The sequence below is a fragment of the Capsicum annuum genome, chromosome 7 (assembly GCF_002878395.1).
Source record: "Capsicum annuum cultivar UCD-10X-F1 chromosome 7, UCD10Xv1.1, whole genome shotgun sequence".
NCBI classification, from domain to species: domain Eukaryota; kingdom Viridiplantae; phylum Streptophyta; class Magnoliopsida; order Solanales; family Solanaceae; genus Capsicum; species Capsicum annuum.
In genome coordinates, this window is record NC_061117.1 from 36,829,623 (window position 1) to 36,854,655 (window position 25,033).

Genomic DNA, 25,033 nt, shown 5'->3' on the forward strand with positions numbered 1-25,033 from the left:
TTGCAGACTAGTAAGAACCAACCGTTTGTACGGTCGAGTGCATCATCCTTGACCTTGAGGACAAGGTCAATTTCAAGCGGGAAGGATTGTAATGACCCAAAGTTGTTATGTCCGCATGTGGCAATTGAATAATCATGAAAAGGGAAATTGAGAATTAGTTTAAATAAACAGTGGAGATTGTAAGGAATCAACGGTGGGGATTAATACATCAAATAGTCCAGCTCATTACCAACTCGGCTAAGTCAGCAAAATCTATAAATAGCCTAACCGAAATTGGGAAAAGCAATTATTAAATTGCCAGTACTCTTTTCCTAAATTCTTCTTTCTATAGTCTTCTTTATGTTCTTCTCTTATTATTCGTCTTTCCTATCTAACCTAGTCTTTCTATCTCTTCTTCTTCGTCTTGAGAAGTTATCTTTTAGTTGTATACTTGTAACCATTGACTCTTCTATAAACAAAATTCCTTTTCATTACTATGATTCGCAATTGATAGTCATCGTATTTAGGACATTACAAATTGCAACACATTAATCCTTCATTTATAGACGCAAATCTGCTAACTAATACTATCAATTAATTTAACTAACTGATTCTCTCTCTAAATCTCTCTCTAAAATTTCTCTCTATGGAGATACACACTGCCAGGTATGCCAAAATGCCCATGGAGCCGCCAACGAACCTTTTCCAACCACCAAATCAATCCCAATTGGAGTGCAATGAGATTCCGAAAAAAATCCATCTTGAATCGTCCACTAATTCATCCCACAAATCTTTGAAATTACAAAAGAGAGTAGCGATCCTTGTAGCAATTTCACAAGAAGATTTGGAATGGGTTCGAAAAATTATTTCTCTTCAAAAATCTGGAATGATTTATATTTCTACACTGATGGAGAATGATCACTGATCACAAGAACTACTTGCCATAAAAAAATCACCTCAAGCCACTGTCCTAATCGAGAATCAGATCCTGTGATTCTTGAAGGAATCACGATTGAATCCCCTCACTTGAGCCATGAAATTCAAACCATTTCTGGCGAGATTCATCAAGAAACAACCACTGGGATCATTCCTTGCATCATAGTGCTCCTGTCAAGATATATTCAGGAAAGTTTAATGATAATAGTGACTGACGACAAGTCTACCGAAGATGGAGATAAGATTCTGGTGAGTTATTCTGACCAAAACCAATGCCAAAGGAGCAAGGGAATAAAATACAACTCCATAAGACAAAAGCCCCTTCTTGTTTGAGTCAGAACACGAATTTTGGAATTAGGGTTCCAACAAAACAAAATTCCTAAAATTTAGGTGAGCAATTCTGGATAATTAAATCCAAAATTCTCAAATTAAGATCATTCAACAGGTTGAAAGGAAGGAGTGAAACCAAAAAGCCCCAATAGACGAGGCTCGAAGATCATTGAATTTCTCTTTTAGGATAAACAATCCTGCTCAAGTGTCTGGAAACGGATTTTTAATACATAATTTTGCAAGCTCTCAATTCCTTGTGGATCCTGATGCTAGGATTGATCATATCAACACAGAGGATCATATTTTTGAGAAACAAAATGAAAACTTTATATTATGTAGTCTTACTTTGGCCTTAACAGATGGGACTAAGGAAAGAAATGATTACAATACTCAACATGAAATTGCAAAGAAGGTGATCAATAAGCAATCCAAGTCTAATGAGTAGCAGGTAAGTACCCTACCACTTCTAATTCTATTTTAGATTCTGAATTAAACAAAAAATTGTTTAGATAATGGGGATGCTCAATTGAATTCCAAATCAATTTACACAACCTAGTGTTGGACTAACTATCGTTTTGCAACAAAAAGATGTATTAGGTATGACCTCTAAGAATAACAGCTTGGTAAATCAAACAGCTAATGGTACCAAATAAGATCAAAACTAACCCCAATCCCAAAAACTGTTCTAAACACAAATCAAATCATCCTCAAGTTTCCAATAATTTGAAAAGACATAATCCCAATCCCAGGAACAACAAACCACCCCCTTCTATTGATAACAATACCAAAAATAACACCACCAATTCAAATGCTAATCCCAAAATCAAGATAGTCCCTGAGCCAGCTCCCTTTACTGTCATTCACTCTTTTGCTACTAGACTTAGAACCAACCAAGCTAATATGAGGTATCTATAGAACTCTCAACCCCTAAATCCACCACTAGCCAAGGTTTGCCGGCTGTTATTTTTTTTTAAAAAAAGGATTTCTTGGTTAAATAGGCTGAGAGATGCAGGTATACAATTATTGAAAAATTCATCAACACCATGCCAAAGATTAAGCTACTGAGGAAAACTTTCATTCTTCAAACTCAGCTTACGTGAGGGGCCAAGATTGCTCACCGCAATCCCAGGCACATGCATATTGACCTTGATAATGAAGTTCATTATATTACTATTTGGACCAAACAAAGGATATATATTGAAGGGCAAATAATGAGAATTTAGGCTTGGACCCCTATTTTTATCCTGTGGAGGAAACTCCTATAGTTCCAATTTGGGTTACACTACCTATATTTTCAAGGTACTGCTACAACAAAGAGTTCCTAAACTGCTCTCATATCCCCTATTGGTAAAACTTTATATTTGTATACTGCATCTATTTAGAAAGCTATGGGAAGTATGATACAAGATCAAACACAAACAAGGAAATCAAGAGATCTACAAGACAATAACACTAGAGAATCAAAGGCCCCACTCAGCTTTTCTATGTTTTCAAGACAACAACCACAATATTCAACAAGATAAATAGAGAACACAAGATTACAATGACTATAGTGAATCGAAAGAGCCCCACACGGCTTCACTATATCAACACATAAACAACAAGATTACAACAACAAGAAAGTCATGGGTACATTAACAACAAAAAAGGAACCAATAGATACATCAAGATACAAGATAAATAGTTAGACCAAATGAAGGGACAATCTTAAGATCCCAAGAATTGTTACACTCTTGGACCCTTAACACTACCCATGACACAAACCTAACTCTACGTTGACACAAGAGGGCCTTTACCTCCTCTAAACACCAACCTTTCAAGCCAATATGCAAACACAAGTGAATCTTCACTTGTCTAGCCCTAGTTTCAGTTGGGGCTTCTAAAGAGAGAGGCTAAAATGTTACAATGTTTCAAGTCTTGACAATGATCAACCAAGTCTCAAAAACCCTAAGTTGGTCTATTTATATTACAGCACAAAATAAGACATAAATGACAAAAATGCCCTTTTAATTAAAATGCTCCAATAGGCTGCCCATGGAGTGCATACATAGGGTGGTTTTGGACTTCATTAACGCTTAAGTTCGGGCCTTCTCTCGGTTGTCTTTGACATGCTCAAAATATGTTCATCTACGTAGTCGTACTCGTATCAAAGTGTTGCAAAAGTTAAGCTCCAAATTGATCTCACTATAAAAGGAACATCTCATATTTGGATGGGATTTGATAAAGAGGACCTAATAGAAAGGAGATGGCAAGCTACTCAATATCATTAGCTTCCTGATTATTGTTCTTATTGCACATATCAAGGACATCTGATTCATGGTTGTTCTACCAAAAGTAGAAATGAATAAAATATAAGTAAAACAGAATGGAGGGGAAAAGCATCAAGAAGTTGCTTTAGTCACTGAGTCTCTCCTGTGTCCAAAAGTTCACACAAGTGTACACGGTCATACGAAAATGTAGGATTTTTAAGTCTGAATATCGTACCAACATAAATATATCGATTAACTATTTTATTTAATTAAGCTATGCTAATTATTTATTCAAGCAATAGATTTAAGCTATATTTATAAATTAACTAAAAATAAAAATAAAAGATAAAATACCCAATTACCCCCCTGAACTATACCCAAAAAGGTTATGACATACCTCAACTTAAAGAAGGTCCTATTACCCCCTGAACTAATTAAAAGTGTAATTTTGATAACCTTAGTGCCTAATTAAAAGTGTAATTTTGACAACCTTAGTGCCTTTTTGGGTATAGTTCAAGGGGGTAATTGGGTATTATCTCAAAATAAAATAACTAATAAACAACTAATAAAAAAAGAGTGGATTCTTACACAATTAATGGATGAATCAATCTAGGATTATGATTTTGCTAATAATCAAGTATAATATCAATTTCATCAACTAATTCGATTATCTAGTTGTTGATTTACATAGTTGATTTTGTGATTCGGGAATGATCATCCTCTAATTCTCTATTCAAACTAGTCTCACAACTACATCATCTGAGGATATGAGAAGCTAATTCAAACTCATTTATCTATCTTTTCATTTTGTAATCAAGTAGGGTGATTAGGTATACTCCGATTTTGGCAAATTAATTCCTTATTTTAGTAAAGAAGAGCTCTTAGTCCCTATATTCTTCATTCTAATCGTAAAGCTTGGTCATTTCATTTCTGGCTCAAAGATATATTTTAAACGTCTCAAATCTTTAAAATAGCAAAAGCACGAATATAAGAATAACTATTATGCTAATCAAATAAATCAAATCAAGATTTACTAAACAATCATTTTGTTCGCTATCATAATCCTAGAATAAAGAGTTTAACTCCATAGACATAGAGCAATTACAATAAATTGTCCAAAGAATTAAATATAAAAATAAATAATAAAGAACAAGAAAAGATGAAATCAATTTTCTTCAACCTTTACGATGACTCCTACCTCTCTCTAAATTAAATTTTTTGTAAAAAGTGATTTTTCAAAATATTTATAGATGTAGGAAAAATTCTTAAATAAAATAATTGAGTCCAAAATAGATTAAAAAAATAAAATCAGAGTAATGGTCATCGCGGCTCTCTCTTTTCATAAGTCGCCACGTGCGCATGTTCTTGTTTTTAATTCACCTTCTGCATAATGTTTTGATGCTATAGAAATATCGGAAAGGAGCCTAAAATGCCCTTCAACTATGTAAAATGGTGTAAAAATGTCCTCTGTCTACCTATTGGGCCAAAAATGCCCTTTGCATCTAGCTATTGGGTCAAAAATATCCTTCTCATCTACCTATTAGACCTAAAGTGCCCTTCCGTCTACCTATTGAACCTATTTTGCCCTTTTATTTAGGAAAATTACATGGAAAGACTATACTTAAAACTTAATTACATAAATAATAGTACTTTTTTTTAATATTATAAAAATAATTTTTTTTTACATGTATAGCCATTTAAAAGAATCAGAAAAGATAATTATAATTACTAATTTAATGCTATAACTAATTATCAATTAACCTTAATTTAACATATATTTTTTCAATCTTCAAATTAAAAGTGGGAAAGATAATCCCTGCTTTCAAATCGTTCTCTCTTATATTTAAAATTCAAATATTTTTAAATAAATTAAGTCATCCAGTATTTGCTCATGTATATTTCATTTTGTTTTCATGTATGTTAATCATCTAGTATTATTTCGTTATCTTGTAGTTTTAATTCTAATGTAATGGATTAACCATAATTTTTTATGAATAAATTTTTATGGAATAAAAATTGATATGTTGGAAGTACATATATACCCTGTATTTTTATTGTATAAATATAATTTATGTCAAAGTCAGATTATTATTATATTTTTATATATAATTTATGGGATAAATATTCATAGTCTATCTCATTATGCCGGAAGCACTTTTTTTGTTAAAAAATTATTTATTAAATATAAATATATATTTTCAGTATTACACGGTATAATTTTTTTATATCTAAAGTATACCATGTATGTTTATGGTATAAATATAATTTATATGGTATAAATATATAATATATTTTTATGATATAAATATAATTTGCATAATATATAAATATATTATGAATTTTTATGGTATAAATATACCATATATTTGTATGGAGGCATCGTGAAAGTCGGCAATAAAAATAAAAAATATAAATTTTTGATATAGTATATAAAAATGTTATTTCATGTAATTTGCCTAAATAAAAGGGAAGAATACCCCCAATAGGTAGACGAAAAGGGCATTTTAGGCCCAATAGGTAGACATGAAGGGCATTTTAGGCCCTATAGGTAGACGGAGAGCATTTTTGCACCATTTCACATAGTTGAAGGACATTTTAGGCCCATTTTCGTAGAAATATTAATAAAATATTCTATTTAATTCGTTAAGATATCTATTTGATTTCTTTCTATAATTTTTCATCCTTAATTTGTTTTGGTTCCATATCTCTTCATCTTTACATATATTTTAATTCTACACATAAAATATAATTTAAGCACAGTTCATAAGATTAGTTCTCCAATAAAAACTATAAAAATACTAAATGTGAGACAAATAATGACTAAAAATATATATTATATGACTCACATCCATCTCAACAGGTTCAAGTTGGTAGCTCTAGCACCAAAGACAGGTAATAGGAACATCAAAAGGAAAGTAACAGTCAGCAACAAGAACATCAAAAGGATTAGCGACACACACAAAAAAGAAGAAATTTTAGATGTCACAATCAAAATTCTCAAAGGAATGAAGAGCTCAACAAAATAAAGTCTACAGAAGAACAATGATAATTATCTGCAAAATCAAGGTGAAATGCAGATAGATAAGACCAATAAAAATATTTCTATTTATAATGCTTTTGTTGATCTTGTTAATCAGGATCAACATACTATCTCAATGGTGAAGTTGTTAATATGGGGACTAATGGGATGGTCCACAAAGCTACAAAACAACAGAGCAAAGAGGAAATGAACCTTCAAAAAACCTCAGGTATTGATTTAATGCTCTCAAAATTTATTGTAATGAGAGAACATTTCGATAAGAGGTACGAGATTTTTCAAAAGTACGTTGTAATGACCCTACAAATTATTTTATAAAATTATTTTGTTTTAACCCATCTAGTAACTTTTAGACATTATTTTATAGTAATGAGTCAAATTGATATTTTCTTAACTTTTGACATCTATGTATAAGAATAAATTTTAGTGGGTAGGGTTATCATATTTATTAATACCATCAGAAAAAATTGGGGAAAGAGGGAACGATAGTTAGCAGTGCTATCTCTCTCATCTGCTCTTTGAAAGTAGATCTGTCGGTTAAGCTTTAGGTTAGAGATATCTTGAGTTGATCATATATATATATTGTAGTCTATATATTATTATGAGATAATGTGTTAAATCTCATGAACTAGTTGTGAAAGGCTTCCCGGTGCCTTTAGCATTGAACAAAAATAGAAAAGGAGTTGGTATTCATTCATAGTGTAATAATAACAACAACAACAACAAACTCAGTGTATTCCCACCTAGTGGGGTCTGGGGGGTAAGATGTACGCAGTCCATACCTCTATCTCTAAAGAAGTAGAAAGGCTGTTTCCGATAGACCCCCGGCTCAAGTCACGAGACACCACACAAACTCATAGTAAAGCACAGAACTAGATTACATAACATACATACTGCACCCATAAGTATTAGAAAACAGAGGAAAACACACAGATTCGTAATAAAACATGGAACACGGAATCATAACAAGAATAAAAACCCCACCAAGTAATTCCCTACACTAGCGACCCAAACCGGCCCTAGTCTTCTGCCCTAATTCGCGTCCTCCAGACCTTCCTATCTAGGGTCATGTTCTCGGTGAGCTGTAACTGCTCCATGTCCCGCCTAATCACCTCACCCCAGTACTTCTTCGGCCTACCCCTACCCCGCCTAAAACCATCCAACGCTAGCCTCTCACACCTACGAACTGGGGCATCCATGCCCCTCCTCTTCACGTGTCCGAACCATCTCAATCGGGCTTCCCGCATCTTGCACTCCACTGGAGTCACACCAACCTTCTCCCGGATAGTCTCATTCCGAACTCTATCCCCTCTAGTCAGCCCACACATCCAGCGCAACATCCGCATTTCTGCCACCTTCATTTTTCGGATGTGGGAGTTCTTGACTGGCCAACACTCCGCTCCATACAACATGACCGGACGGACTACCGCCCTGTAGAATTTGCCTTTCAGCTTGGACGACACCTTCTTATCACACAACACCCCCGACGTGAGCTTCCACTTCATCCATCCCGCCCCAATACGGTATGAGACATCCTCATCAATATCACCGTTACTCTGGATCACGGACCCGAGATACGTGAAACTATCCCTCTTACATACCTCCTATGATTCCAGCTTCACTACTACCTCATTCTCCCGCCTCACGTCATTAAACTTGCATTCTACATACTCTGTCTTGCTTCTGCTCACCCTGAACCCTTTAGACTCAAGAGTTTGCCTCCACACCTCTAATTTGTCATTCACACCCCTCGAGTCTCATCTATCAGAACTACATCGTCTGCAAAAAGCATACACCAAGGCACCTCCCCTTGAATACGCCGCGTCAACACATCCATCACCAACGTAAACAAAAAGGGACTAAGAGTAGATCCCTGATGCAATCCTGTCAAGACAGTGAAATGCTCTGAGTCTCCTCCCGCCGTCCTCACCTGAGTTTTCGCTCCATCATACATATCCTTAATTGCTGTGATATATGCCAGCGGTACTCCACTCACCTCCAAGCATCTCCAAAGCACCTCCCTAGGGACTTTGTCGTAAGCCTTCTCCAGGTCGATAAACACCATGTGTAGGTCCTTCTTCCTTTCCCTATACTGTTCTACCAACCTCTGCACCAGGTGAATTGCCTCCGTCGTCGAGCGGCCAGGCATAAATCCAAACTGGTTTTCCGAAATAGCCACTATCCGTTTCAGCCTCACCTCGACCACTCTCTCCCAAATCTTCATAGAGTGACTCAATAACTTAATCCCCCTATAGTTATTGCAACTCTGGATGTCACCGTTATTCTTATAGAGAGGGATCATGGTACTCTACCTCCAAGCCTCGGGCATCTTTGCCGTCTTGAAGATTTCATTAAACAATCCAGTCAACCACCTTATACCAGCCTCTCCAACGAACTTCCAAAACTCCACCGGTATCTCGTCCGGCCCCGTCGCTCTACCCCTTCGCATCCTGCGAACAGTCTCTCTAACCTCTTTTACCTTAAATAATTAGAAAAAAATAATATAGTTATCATGTTATGTCTTTATGCCTTTAGATAGAATGGGCACATGATCCAAAGTTAGGCAAAATCCATTAACTTGGGTGATGTAATGACCCTACAAATTATTTTATAAAATTATCTTGTTTTAACCCATCTAGTAAATTTTAGACATTATTTTATAGTAATGGGCTAAATTTATATTTTTTTAAAATTTTGAAACCTATGTATAAGAATAAATTTTAGTGGGTAGGGTTATCATATTTATCAATACCATCAGAAAAAATTGAGGGAAGAGGGAACGACAGTTAGCAGTGCTATCTCTCTCATATGCACTTTCAAAGTAGATCTCTTGGCTAAGCTTCAGGTTTGAGATATCTTGAGTGGATCATATATATATATATTGTAGTCTATATATTATTACGAGATAATGTGTTAAATCTCATGAACCAATTGTGAAAGGCTTCCTGGTGCCTTTAGCGTTGAACAAAAATAGAAAAGGAGTTGGTATTCATCCATAGTGTAATGATTATAAAAAAATAATATAGTTATTTTGTTATGTCCTTACGAATTTAGGTAGAATGGGCACGTGATCCAAAGTTAGGCAAAATCCATCAACTTGGGTGATATATTCCTTAAGTACTGTTAGGTTTTCTTGTATAGTTATTGGTTAAAAATGTTATATATATATGAACTTGAGACAATGATTGCTGGCGATGATAATAAATCAAAATTAATGTTGTGAGGGTAAATCTTAATATTCAGTGGCAGTGCGTGTGATTGACAAAATAAGGCATGAAATTGATAGTTTAATTATATTTTATAACAATAATGTATTTATTATCGATCATAGGTGGTGATGAAAATTGAAAAGTAGTGATAAAAATTGGTTTATGCCTAATGATTTCTATGCTTTTGAAGATTTTGAAGTTCACTATTTCTCGAGTATTATATTAGATTTCAAGATTTATAGAATTGAGGTTTAAAAACTACAGTTTTTAAAGTGAGAATTTATTAATTTGGAGATCGAATAATAATTCACTTTAGTTGAAATTTGACGTACTAGTTCATACTCTTATGGAGCTTATATATTTAAATAGAGTTTGATTATTCAGAAGTGTTATGGAAGGACAAGTTCATAAGTTGACATATGGGCTCAGATTTGAGGCAAGTTGTAACGACCCTCCCAGTCATTTGTGAAATTTTCTCATCCTCTCTATTCTAGCGCTCTCCATAGTTTGTATACGTAAATTTATAATTCTTGAAAATGAGTAGTACCGATTCTTGAAATATTTTGAAGTGAGTGAAGTCATTAGTTGGGTATATTTTAGATAATTAATTTTATTAGTAAATTAAAGGGCCAAAGTTTTAAGTTATTTTCTTATGTGGTCAATACAAGAATTTAATTTAATTTAATTGGGTAGGGTTTACCATATATATTAATAGTAGAGTCAGACAGTTGCAAAGAGAGGAGCACGATAATACTAGTGGAGTAGTGCTGACTGCGGCTCCAGGTGAGTAATTAATTTCTTTAGTTAATAGATTTTCTATAATCTAATGGTACAAGTATGGTTGGTTATGGTTTAATAAGATTGTCCCTATTAGTTTTATGAGAATGTGGGTAGGCTGCAACAAATCATGGAAAAGTAAATAAGTAGATATTTTTAATTAAGTAACAATAATGTTAAAGGAATTTATGAACAGTAGTTAGTAAGGTTGCAGGTTGTAGGTTAGGCAAAGTCTTTATTGAAATTGTATTTGGGTAGTGTTTAGCCTTACACAGTGAAGTAGTACATGCATTAGTACGTAGCCTGTAAACCAAGAAGTTATTGTTTCAACAATGTAACGTTTATAATATTAGTTATTTTGCCAATCTAATTAGGCGTATTACTGAAAAAAGAAAAATTATGCTTGACAAAGTAATAATGAATTAATTATTAGATTATAATGAAGGATGGGTGAAGTTTAGTGTTATATATATAAACTCCAAGGCAAACACCCATAAGGAAATACTTCACATATTCTCTAATCCACTATCAACATAACTCCCACGCGCTACCCCAAGAACATATACACACAAATTTCCACTAATCATCACATTTATCAAAGACTTGGCCCCAGATCCTAGTTCACACTTATGGCCTTGTCCAAAACAAGCATACTATTATCTTTCATTGACAAGAAACATTTACTCATCACCACCATCTTCACATATGGAGGAGTCACTAATAGGTTAGAACATAAGACCTTGAAATATGAGAGGATATTATATAAGACTTGACACTTAACTGAGGTCGAAGGAATAGCAAATCAATATCAGGGATTCATCAAAGTGATCTGAATTAGGGCATACATGACTATAAGCATAATCTCGTTAATCATTAAGAGTATAGCATGAATTATGGGAACTGATCACACTATAAAGAGTGAGTACATGAGTCATGAGCTGCATGACCTCAATTTGAAGTTCATAACATATGGAATGTGATTCCGACTATTGAATGAAATGGAACTCCTCATTTTAGAACTGGAAGAGAACGTTATTCTCTCTCATATACATGGACATGAACTATGATCATGGAACTAAAACATAATCCATGAGTAAGTATTAGGATAACTAAAAAATACGAAGATAAGAATGGGTTGAGCCTTACGCTCACTTCCTGATGTCCTATATCATACTAACATCTCTACTAGAATTTGAGAGCCTGTCTGGATCACTTGTTTTATGATCTCCCCCTTAGCTTTAAGATATTATCTTAAGTTTGAGAGATCCCTTACTAGACTCTAAACTGAACTACACTCACTGCACTCTGGGGTATGGAATACGATAATATACACAATTAATATAACTTAACCCCAATGGATACACCTAGAAGTGGAAAACCCACTGTTAATACCACCTTCTGAGACACGCTCTATCATTCTATAGACCTAATAGTCATCACATAAAACTGGAACACTTACTTTGGATCTTCATAAGTATCTCTATAGTTGGAGTGTACACCCTATAGCATTTTATCTCTTATTTCTTTTAGTTCAACCTTAAAAAATTTAAACTTAGATTATAACATTTAACATGGATATCACCAAGCCTCTGATGAACTATACTACTTCCGTCATAGCAAATCAATATCGCGACTCCGACTTATATCTCTCCATCATGAAAATTCAAGATCATATCAAAAGGCCCAACACTATCAATTAGAACTCCTTAACTTGGCTATTTAGAACACCATATACCATCTAGCAACTCAACGGTACTACTAGCCACACACAACATGTAATAGCCTTAGAAAAATTATCGCAACCTCATATCACTTTGGGCATACTTCTACATCATACATACAACATCATACTTTATTATGAATCAAACAAACTTAAGCTCTGGCATACACTGTTCAAGCCTATTGGATCACTTCCATAAAACTAGTATCATTAATCAAGAAATCATCACATCCGCATTCATGGCCATCAACTATTCAAACATAATGTCTAGTGCTAAATATGATTTACAACCCAACCTTACACACAATTCTCACAAAAGCCACTATTCTCACATCCACATCCTACATTAAATTCAAGCCAATAGTCTAGTATCAATCATCTACCATTTAAAAAGAAGGCGACATAATATACTAGTCCATCAAATTGGGACATTCTATCCAAATACCTCAAAAATCTACTACATACCTTCTCACAAGTAGTACTAGTTTACAACTACCAACAAAAAGAAGGTCAAGGGGGGGTAAAGTCACATAATAGACATGGTCACCCTTAATCTTATATCATAACCGCATACAATCTTGTCTACTTATACGATTTTCTCACATCACACCTACTTACCCAAGCATACATTTAGACTACTTTCAAATTCCACAAAAAACCATGAGTCTATAATCCTAACTTACTGGCTAATCTAGCCATTTTCATACTTCAAGCAAACAATAATTCACTTTGACTAATAACTCCTTTACCTTCTACTAAACTAACACACAAGGACGTATCACTTTATTACCAACTCAATCTCATGCAAAAATATTCAGCTGTACATATATTTAATAAATCGCCCTCACCACCTTTCTTGCCATTTCGCCTTTAAACCCCCAGTTCCAACCAACACAAAAATAACAAGATGAACAACAAGTTGCTAGTGAATCGAAATAGGCCTCCCACGGCTTCACTAGACTTTGATTTTTTTATGTTTGAGCAAGAAAATAAAATGAATAACAAAGCAACTATGCTAGCAAATCGAAAAAGCCCCACATGGCTTCACTACTCTTTGATTTTTCAAAAACACCATGATAACAAGATTGCATATTACAAGAGATAGAAAATTGACACACAATAATCAATGATCAAAGAATACACATCTTACTTTGTATAAAAAAAATCTGAGTCAAACATTTCTCCCACAGACTACCATACAATCCATACATGCTACTAGCTACCAGATTAGTCCATCACTATAAAGTGGTAAATCATCCTCAAACATCGGTTATTCAACTAAAATATTTATTTATGCACAAGTCACCCTCACTCTAACTTCTAACTTTGTGACTTCACATAACCAACTTCTTGGTCCAACATCACTACCAATAGGTCATGACACTGACACTTAACTTATACTACTATTTGGGTGGAAATGCAGTTCCAACATTCTGCTACACATCGTTCCCTCTTAAGCATGACATTTGCAGTATAAATTCTAAAAAAAAAGAATACTCTTAATACCGTAGGACAAAAAGTATGATTTCATCGAAATCAAAGTTCACACTAAAATCAATACACTCTGCGGCAGTAAGGGATTCTTCTTAAGTCCTTGCACAAATTTCAAACTCTTATGTGACTCAACCAAAAAATGACCATACCATTTAGACTATAAACTTTTGCACTTAAATCATTCTAGTAATGAGATATATCTGGGCACATCAAAGTAAGGAAAGAATTGGGATAGCTTTACTTTCATATGAGCGACACTATAGCACAAATTAAAGTATAGAATAGGAATATTTTGGCTCAATAGCACGAACTAGAAAATAAAGAAAGGGAAATATTTCTAAATGCCTAGTAGCCTCCTGCTTATAAGTGTGGCGTGCTTCACACCAATAAACAAGACTCTACCCGATGCAATTTTGTAGACACCCTGGGACTATAAACTGTGCTCTGATACCAAGTTTGTCATGACCCAAACTAGGGCCTGGCCGTGATGGACATCCTAAACCATGAGGGCCCAAAATATCCCTCTCTATCTAGTAAGCATACACACATTCATATAAATAAAGAAGATGCGGAAACATAATCTGCTATGAAAACATGGTCAATTCTGAATTCAGCATAAGTATGAAAATTGAAAATCAACTACATCTAATAACATCTGACTCAGTCTGTGAAATCTCTACTACAAGAAAATCTGACAACTGTCTGAAAATGGGACAAGGTCCCCAGCAGAGCAAAACAAAAATAAATGACATAATCTAAAAAGACTGACCTTCTGAAATAGAGAAGGCTCACCAACTGGACACCACAACTCTGTTTGATAAATACTATTTCTCTGGACCTCTAAACTGAGCCTCAGAACCTGGAGGAAGAAGGGGCGTCAATACAGATGTACTGGTACGCAGAGCATTCCAAAATAATATATTTATATATAACATAAGCGAGAGTAATTCATAAAATATTTTTCATATGATATATGAATACACATGGGCAAACATTTATTTGAAATCATGAATCACTCTTTGTCTTATTTCTGAGCTAGATGGTATACCCTATAATCTGTAATTCCACGGGCTATATAGAATCCGCCCTTGACTCGGCGGACAAGCCCTCAATCTAAGTTTTCCATATGAATTGGAGTATTTATAAGGGGGACACGCAAGATCACACAGCAGGGTGCCAAAATCCCTAATCAAATCAACATGTTATGGTAGTGCACAAGATGACAAAGCAGGGCTCCTAACTATAGTCCCAATTTGGGATAACATGAATCAAAGTACACAAGATCACAAAGCATGGTACCATAATCCCGTGTTAGCAAATCATAGTTTCTAGCATGGAGTCTTTCAAATCATACTTTCTTCGGGTAACCATCTAACTCTCTTCAAGCTCATTTTTAAATCTTTTCTAAACATGCATCTTTCTGAATTCATAAATCTGAAAATTTGAATTCAAATATGTGCTCTATTCTATTTTGAATTACTATGGCTTTAACTGAGTTGGTGTCATCACACCAAGACTTGCAAGTCCTATTTCTGAGCCATAATGTATCATACATGATTCTTTCATTAAAATGCGATTCAGACCACCCAAACATGCAAACAGTATAAGATATTTCATGTTCCGAAAGCATAAGTCAAAACTGTGCAAGAACTCGTCAAACATAAGGTGGTCATGTGCTTTTGGCATAATCCATGCACTATTTCATTATATGTATTTTCAACATTTTTCAATACAAACAACCCTCTCTTTTGAATTCAAGATTCATAGTCAAATCATTCATAAATCAAGATACTTCGTAACATGCTTTTCAAGATGTATTTCAAAAACAAGCTATATCATGTGAAACAGGGGAACAATCACATCAAGAGAGGGATTTCATGTGAGTCATGCTCTCAATTCTAATATTAACTTAAATCACATACATATACTTATATACAATTTCAAATCAATGTAGGGAAGGTCAAAAGACCCAAACAATACCGTTAAGATTTCTAAAACATGAATATATTCATAAATCTGAAAACCCCTTTCTTAAAATCATGATTTCTATTCCCATGAGATTTTAGGAAAACCCCGCCTACCTTAACCTCGAAAGATAATAGGTAATTCTCGAAACTTGCGGATTGGGGATTCCAAATCTTCAATCGCTTTTGAAAACCCACGGTTGAATCTTGAGTTATTTGGGATTATTGTTTTAAATCCTAGAGAGCATTCTTGATGAATTTTGGTGAAAGTGTATGTATTTAGGTGTATTTAAGATTAAATCCCGTGTTTGGATGGGTTTGGGGACATGGGAAATGTGTAATTTGACATTGGAATTTAAAGTCCAAAACTGGAACGCTGTAAAAGACTTTACCACGACGCGCCGGAAATTGAGGTGACCTGGAATTGACAATTGTTAATCTAAGGCTCATCGTGATGCGGTGGCCAGTCAATCGGGGATGCTGACACTAAAAATTCTCTAACTTCTTCACTGAGTCCGTTTTAGGCGAATGTGGTATCGATGTAAATCTAATTCGAATATATTTCATTTAATATATAGTAGGCCACCCATTTCATTATATATAAGGAGCTATGGTCGATTGAAGTTGACTCAAGTTTCGACGCTCACTAAAACTCGAATGGTAGGAAATCTTTCAACTTGTCCTTGAGTTAGGGCACCTTTATGATCTCAATTCATGCTCAAATAGGTTACCACACAACATACTTGATTAACATGGAAAATTTGCATAGGATTTATGGATTTTGGATCATCTACGCATAGAAATGACGATTTTCATTCTAGCCTGAAACACGGGGCGTTACAATTTGTCTGAAATATGATATTGATGATGAGACTGTCAATAACCTATAATCAATTTATTTTATTTGGCCTTGCTTATGTTCTAGTGGTAGGGGGACCACCCTTGAGGTAATTAAGAGTTAAGTAAAGCCCGTAATAAAAATATTGTTAGGTAGAAATAAGAATGGCTCTGTATTTCTTAAATTTGTGTTAGTGATATAAGAAAGGTTTGGCTTGATGGTGAAGTGTTTTTCATTAAAAAATATTGAGTTAGTGATTATCAGGACATAAGTTGTAGTGGTGGATTTATGCATTAGATAAAATTTTGAGAAGACAAAGTATTATTGACTTGACCTTGTGGTTGAATTATACATTTACATGTCCCACAAAGTTGGATGATATATTACACTTTTAGAGGATAGTAATTTTCATGATAGTGGCAATGCAAAATCAAATGACTTAGTTACATTCATAAAATATTTAAGGATGATCCTGAATGGGAGAATAAATGAATTATTAAATGAAATTATTGATCTTTCCTTGAGTGATACTTGGTGGATATTTCTTGTTGAATGGTTAATGTATAATGATTAGATGTATATTAACAATGCTGTGGAGGATAATGTGTTGTAGGCTCTAATTCTGTGGGACCCGTAAAATGGCATGTTTATACCCCTTTTGAATCCTATTACTTTTCCTTTCTAGTTTAGATTAGTTGTAGCGTAGTTATGATGTAAATCTATGTTTGGGATGTGATTTTAGTATTTAAAGCATGATTTGTATATTTAGCCTTATTGGGCTAGTGTGGTAGTCTTGAAACCATAAGTTGTGTAGAGTTGACTTAAGTAACCTTGTTTCTAGCTGAAGTTGTTATCTTAGGCTTGAATATGACTTACTTGATATCTAGAAGATGAACTAGATACCTTAGCCTAGTTTGGGGCATAATGTACCTAATTATGAAAATTGAGGATTAGAAGTAGGATCATCTAGCCCACTTAGGCCTAAACTTGTGTTAAGTCTTGTGGAATAAGTTGTGGATGTTAGACATAAATGAGGCTAGTAAAACTTAGAATAAGGTTATGTCATAACTTGGTAGCTTGTATTGATGTTACTAGTTTGTGGATTTTGAGTTATAGTTATGATACTTCCTGTGGAAGGAATATTGGGTATTTAGAGATGTTATTTCCTCTTAGACTTGATGATTGACCTATAGAGATGCTATTTCCTCTTAGATATGCAAATTGACCTAGAGAGGTGATATTCCTCGTAGTCATGATGTATGACCTATCAATATAAGATATTCTACAGACAATTACATGTTTATCTATATTATTTCTCTAATATGAGAGATACCTCCTATATGTGAGATGATTAGAGATATGCTACGACTTATAAATATGATTTCTCGATATGAGTTTTGGATATGTATATTTCTCTATGGCCGTGATTATGATGTTGTGACTATTCCGGATGAATTAATGAGTCAAGGGCTGTGTTATGATAATGAATGAATATCCAAGGAGTGTTTATCAGTTTAAAGGATATGATTACAGTTTATGAATACATATATATTTGTATACATATCTCTCTAGTATGGGACGGAGGATGATCCGGTATGTTACTTACGACTTTATTGATTGAATATTGGTGATAACATGCATAGATTTGGTACATTCATGAGTATTATGTCGGTAATTGTTGTGATTTTAGCTTAAATATGATCTTACGATTGTTATACCTAATTAACGATTAAGCTATGTTGTAACTAGTTGTCTATTAGGGGACTATAGCATTTGTATGGCTAGGAATCTAATGTATTAGTTAATGAATCTTTCTTAGTTAAAACATGGTAGCTAGCGATGGTTAATTCATTGTTTATGGTAAGCTCGGGTCTAACATAGGTGAAGATTAGTTGGTATTGATGACTAAGTTTGTGATGTCAATTAGTCGATAAACGAGGAGTTGTGTGTTAATGTGGCTAGATAATAAGAGTTTTTGGCATAAGAGGTGACTATTTAATAACTTTAAATAGTTTCTATATGGTTCACTAATGAATAGTTAAGCAAGAATTAGTTAGTAAAAGATGGTTAGATAATGAATTAGAGTCAGTTAATAAAAAATGGTTAGGTGACAAGTAGTAATGTGTTGTCTAGTAATGATTAACGAATATAGGATGATTAGTTGATAATAATGAATGGTGGATAAATGGCGGTTTCGGTCTAGTGATGAACCTTGACTAGATGTTAGATGTTGGCTATTAAATAAGTAGTGGTTAGTTGCTATCCCATGAATAAAGATTACGTAAAGGATAATGTTTAGGCTAATAACTAGAGGTTATGTGATGACTGGCGCACTAGTGATTCTATTATAATGAGTGTTGGTTAGCTAATAACGAGTAGTTGGGGAGTATTGACTAGATAGATATTCTATGGTGATTTGACTATTTTTTTTTTTGAGTATTTTAGTGTATATTATTCGGTAATGACTATTATGATGATATGTGGATAATCGTCAAGGCTGAAGGACAATATTATGATGATCTGTTGATACCCGGTAAGGCCGTAGGATACTATTGTGATGATATTGATACCCGACAAAATCGGAAGATACTTGAGATGATGTTGACACCCGGCAAGGTCGGAGAATACTATTGATGATGTGTTGATATTCGACAAAGTCAGAGGTCAATTACGATGATGATAGTCCTGATGAGGATAGTTATGATGAGTGGTGATACTGACGGTATACTTTTCCTTCATTCCTGCATGTGCATCGCCTATCACTAGTATGCACCTATATTTATCAGCAGGTATAGGATGATTGGATATGTATGGGTGAAGAATATGCCTTGTATTTTTGTATACTGATTAAACCTTCCGAGTCTGGGGTGGTGGGGGTATGCATAGGCTCGGCTAAATATTTGGTTGTCCGTAGTTGAGTACTAAGGAGATTGCGTCTGTGAAGGTCTAGTGGAAGAATCTTCCTATTGAGGAGGTCACTTGGGAGATCGAAGTAGACATGCGTAACAAGTATCCGTATCTTTTTGCTGATTAAGGTAATTCCTTAGTTTCCTTCCTTGTCGCTTGTTTGTCCGTTCAGGGACGAACGGTTGTTTAATTGGTATCTAATGTAACGACCCTCCTAGTCATTTGTGAAATTTTCTCATCCTCCCTATTTTAGCGCTCTCCATAGTTTGTATACGTGAATTTATAATTCATGGAAATGAGTAGTACCGATTCTTGAGGTATTTCGAAGTGAGTGAAGTCATTAGTTGGGTATATTTTAGATAATTAATTTTATTAGTGAATTAATGGGCCAAAGTTTTAAGTTATTTTCTTATGTGGCTAATACAAGAATTTAATTTAATTTAATTGGGTAGGGTTTACCATATATATTAATAGTAGAGTCAGACAATTGTAAAGAGAGGAGCACGATAATACTAGTGGAGTAGTGCTGACTGCGGTTCCAGGTGACTAATTAATTTCTTTAGTTAATGGATTTTCTATAATTTAATGGTATAAGTATAGTTGGTTATGGTTTAATAAGATTGTACCTATTAGTTTTATGAGAATGTGGGTAGGATGCAACAAATCATGGAAAAGTAAATAAGTAGATATTTTTAATTAACAATAATGTTATAGGAATTTATGAACAGTAGTCAGTAAGGTTGCAGGTTGTAGGTTAGGCAAAGTCTTTACTGAAATTGTATTTGGGTAGTGTTTAGCCTTACACAGTGAAGTAGTACATGCATTAGTACGTAGCCTGTAAACCAAGAAGTTATTGTTTCAACAATGTAACGTTTATAATATTAGTTATTTTGCCAATCTAATTAGGCGTATAACTGGAAAAAGAAAAATTATGCTGGACAAAGTAATAGTGAATTAATTATTAGATTATAATGAAGGATGGGTGAAGTTTAGTGTTATGTATTTGAACAGATTTTAACCATTTGGAAGATTTACGGAAGGGCAAGACCCTCGCAAATTAGCTTGCATTTGGATTCTTCGGTTGAGGTAGGTTACGGTTTAATTGAAGTTTAGACTCAACTTAATTGTGTGTAGGCTCATAAATTGGATACTTGTTGATTGTTATTCGGACATTCTTGAAATTGTTGACGTTTGGATTGTTGATGCGTGTATAAATGTTTATTGACAATTTACTTGATGGATTTGTCTTATGACTTTAAGTGTACTTGTAAACTTGGTACATTGTGTTGTATGTTGTGGGATTGTATGATATTGATAATACTTATATTCATGTTGGAACGGGTATCATGACGGTACATTTATATTCATGTTAGATCGGATACCACGCCGGTATGTTTATATTCATGTTGGATCGGGTACCTCGCAGTATGTTTATATTCATGTTGGATCGGGTACCACGCTGGTACATTTATATTCATGTTTGATTGGATACCACGCCGGTACTTTAATATTCATGTTGGATTGGGTACCACGCCGATACATTTATATTCATGTTGGATCGGGTACCACACCGATACATTTATATTTATATTGGATCGGATACCACGCCGGTACGGTGCATAAACATAGATTGTTCCCTACAGGTCATGACTATTTGAAAAAAAATAAGTCCCATAACATGTGTGTACATATTTGTGTTATTTCTGTGGATGTTTACAGTATGCTTGATACTCTTAATGGTTATGTAGTTTATTTGTGAGCACTGTTTGACCTATTGTTGCTGTATTGTTGATTCATTGAATATTTGTTGTGTGACGATGCCTATCTACTTGTTATTTGATTTGTATTGTGTATATGCTATTAAATTGAGTTGGCCTATGATTCCTACCAGTACATAGTGGTTTGTACTGATACTACCCTGTACACTTCTTTTGTGGCGTGTAGAAAGTGTTTTAGGCTCATACATGACATCACTTCTAGAGTTTGATAGCATATTTTGATCCAAAGGTGAGCACTCAGTCTCCAGGCTGCCATGGGTCATCTTATTTGTTCTTTTCCATCTTTCGGACAATGAAACATTCTTTATTTACTTTATTTTTGGATATCACTTTAGATATGATCTTCGTTAGTAGTTCTTGTACGATGACTTTCGGATCTTGAGAATTTTAGTAAGTAGTTTGTTTGAATTTCTGCATTAATAATAATTAGTCCTGGATATTTGTTATTATATTGAATTTTATAATAATACCATATAATATTGACTAAGTGTTTGGGTAATGGTTCGGTTTAAATGGTTCTCCCACAGGAAGATTAGTGTGGGTGCCACTCATGACCATTTGGGTCGTGACACAAGTTTAGACTTTTCTTAGACTTTTTTTCAAAGTGCTTATTTGAATATTTGTTAGTTATGTGTAATGGGAGTAATGAGAAATGGGGGTCCCGTATAGGTGATTATTACGAGCATCTATGCGGGTACCGGTGTTGTTTGAGGGGATAAAATACGTTAATGCTATGTTTGAACTATTTTGAGAATACTCTTACTTGATAAGTTGAGTTAACTTTGAAATTTATGCCTGATCTAGTTTAAGACACGAAGTGTTTTGCTTGACTTTATTGATAATTTGGGGTCGGAGTTGCACGCCTGCACTTCATGCATTGCATTTCATATGGGATCGGAGTGAATGCCTACACAATATTATTATATATATTTATAAGGATTGGAGTGCATGCCTGCACAGTATATTTATTGGGATTGGAGTGCACGCCTGCACTGTATATTTATTGGGATCGGAGTGCACGTCTGCATAATATATATATATATATATATTGGGATTGGAGTGCAAGCCTGCACAGTATATTTATTGGGATCGGAGTGCACGCCTGTACAGTATATTTATTGGGATCGGAGTGCATGCCTGCACAATACATGGACCTTGTGAGTCCCCCATGAGTTCTGACCTTGAAGCCATTGCTCGGTAGGTGTGTGCATATCATATGCATTGTATTGCATTGAATCGCATTGCATTGATTCATTTGGTTCAGATTGGTTAAAGTGTGTTTATTGATCTAGTACTTACTATATATGTCTTATTTATTTCACTGGATTGAGACTTTTTGGATTGTGTATGATATCCTTATGACTGTTTAACTGGATTATTCAGTTAGATTAGGATAGTTTTTCCTGAATGCAGGTTTGTATGTTTGTTTTTAGCTGATTTACGTCGTGTCACTTGTCACCACTTTGAATTAGGATCGATCGACGATGCTTGCTGAGTACACGTGGTTCCATACTCACTCTTGCTTTTTCTACACCCTACGTGTAGGTGCAGATTCGATGACCTCCGGATATTGATGCCTATGGTTCCTTCTTTGCTAGCATCATTGGAGATTTGAAGTAGCTGTTACTGGTTTTAGAGACTACTGAAATCTCCTTCAACCTTGTTCTTATGCATTTTCCATATTTTGAAAGACTCAAATTTTCTTTTGGTTCTGTATTTAGTGGCGTGTACTAGTAACTTCCAAACCTGGGATTATGGATTATTTAATTTTACTAGCCTGTTAATCTAATTATTAGGTTATTTAGGATTGGTTATGTTCTTATTTTCTTCCGCTTCTATGAGTTTGAGATGTTGTTTTTGAAATTGGGTATTTGACTTACCTATCACGGAGGATGGAATAGGTGTCATCACGGTCCTAAATTTGGGTCGTGCAGAGGATATCAGAGCCCCAGGTTCATTGGTCTCATAAATACAAGCCGAGTCTAGTAGAGTCTCGCGAATCAGTGTGGAGACGTCCGTTATTTATCTCTGAGAGGCTATAGGACTTTAGGAAACATTCATTTTATTCTCTTTCTTATCATAAAATATTGATCTTTTAACTTTAAATACTGAAATTCTTATCTTATTCTCTCACAGATGGTGAGGACTCGTCCACTTTGGGATCACGGTCAGGAGCCCCCACCATCCCCGAGCTGATTGAGCTAGAGGGATACCTGGATGGAGTAGGAGATGTGGTAGGGGTAAAGGTCATGGTATAGAGAGAGCTCAAGGAGTTGCCCAAATTCCTGGTAGGCAGGGTCTCTCGAGGATGAGTTTGAGGTAGGTGATGAAGGTATTCAGGTTCCAGCTGATGATGTGCACCCAAGTCAGGTACCACCAGGGTTTGTTGTTGCATCCCATCTTCAGAATACCTTGGATATAATGTTGGGTGTTTTGGAGACTATAGTTCAGAGAGGCGGATCACTTGGCACTCCACAGGGTTCACATGTTAGGTTGGGGCCGCAGACCCCAGATCAACAACCTATTCCGATCTATCAGGGTCCAGTGGTTCAGCCATACATCCATTTTTTCATGTTTCTATGTTGAAGAGGTACCATCCAGATGATTTATATGTGATTCAGTGAGTCAAGATAAGAATCTAACATTTGAGGAGGAGCCTATAGCTATCTTGAATAGGCAGGTTAGAAAGTTAAGATCCAAGGAGATAGTCTCTGTGAAGGTGCAGTGGAGGCATCATCCTGTTGTTGGATCCACTTGGGAGGTTGAGTCCAACATACGGAGTAGATATCCATATTTCTTTGATAGTTTAGGTACCTTATTTCTTTTTACGTTCGAGGATGAACATTTGTTTTAGTGGTGGATGATGTAATGATGTAACGACCCAAAATCACCTCTCGGGATGTCACATGGTGCTTAGGGCTACAAGTAGCCCCAAGCTAACCCTTTGAGCCTATCACTTCTCATAATAACTCATTCAAGAAGAAATATACAAAACACTGGCACTGTTATACCAAATGAAAGGAAATACGAAGGTAATACTCGGTCCAAACGACCATAATACTGGAAATCTCAACACAACCACAGTTTGATGACTAGCCTGACAAAGCCTCTACTACTCCATGAACAAGAGATTCGTTGGGATAGGTCCCCAACTAACTCAAACTGAACTGAAAGTAATGACATAAACGCTCAAGTGCTGAAATATCTGAAGATAAGACCTCGAACCATGAGGACTCACCGCTAGAGAAATGTAGACAAAGGTACTCGGGAATCACTGACAAGGCTGGGATTGAGCACCTGCACCTACATTGTAAGATAATGTAGCACATAGATGTATATGTGGATCAATACTTGGGAATGTACTGAGTATATGTAGGTGTATGCATTTATATAAAACAATATCAATACTCTTTAATCAAATCATGCATGCAAATAGGAATGACTCACATGACTTGAATAAGTCTAAGATGAAAAACTCATAAGTCATGTAGAATGAAGCATGTAGTACAAATCTCGTGAGTCATTATACTTTGGCTATAAAATCTGCACTCTTCTCTTATTCTCATTACTCATAGGCTGAAGGAAACTTTAAACAATACTTTCAACTCATTCATATATCTCATGTGGAGTAAAACTTCTTTAATGCTCAAGAACTTATAACTCTTTTGAACTCAAACACTTGGAACTCAAAATCATATAACTTTGGTTTGAAAATCGGTGATCAACTCGTATTAGTAGAGAAAACTACTTACTTCTTTGGAAGATACTCAAAGCAATTCATTCATTTTGGAAAATATCTCATCCCAAAGCTTTAG

General features: G+C 34.9%; 1 long non-coding RNA gene across 4 annotated transcripts; it reads left to right on the forward strand.

Annotated features, from left to right (window-relative positions):
- The first annotated feature begins 537 nt into the window (after positions 1-537).
- On the forward strand, positions 538-24,806 carry LOC107877785. 4 transcript variants are annotated; one of them, XR_007042699.1, is made up of 4 exons: positions 538-1,693; positions 6,355-6,742; positions 20,452-20,526; positions 23,355-24,806. It is a non-coding gene; the product is annotated as an uncharacterized LOC107877785 (long non-coding RNA). The 4 variants fall into 4 exon arrangements; XR_001676518.2 differs by lacking the exon at positions 20,452-20,526 and having other exon boundaries at positions 539-1,693; XR_007042700.1 differs by lacking the exon at positions 23,355-24,806 and having other exon boundaries at positions 539-1,693; positions 20,452-21,572.
- Positions 24,807-25,033: the final 227 nt, after the last annotated feature.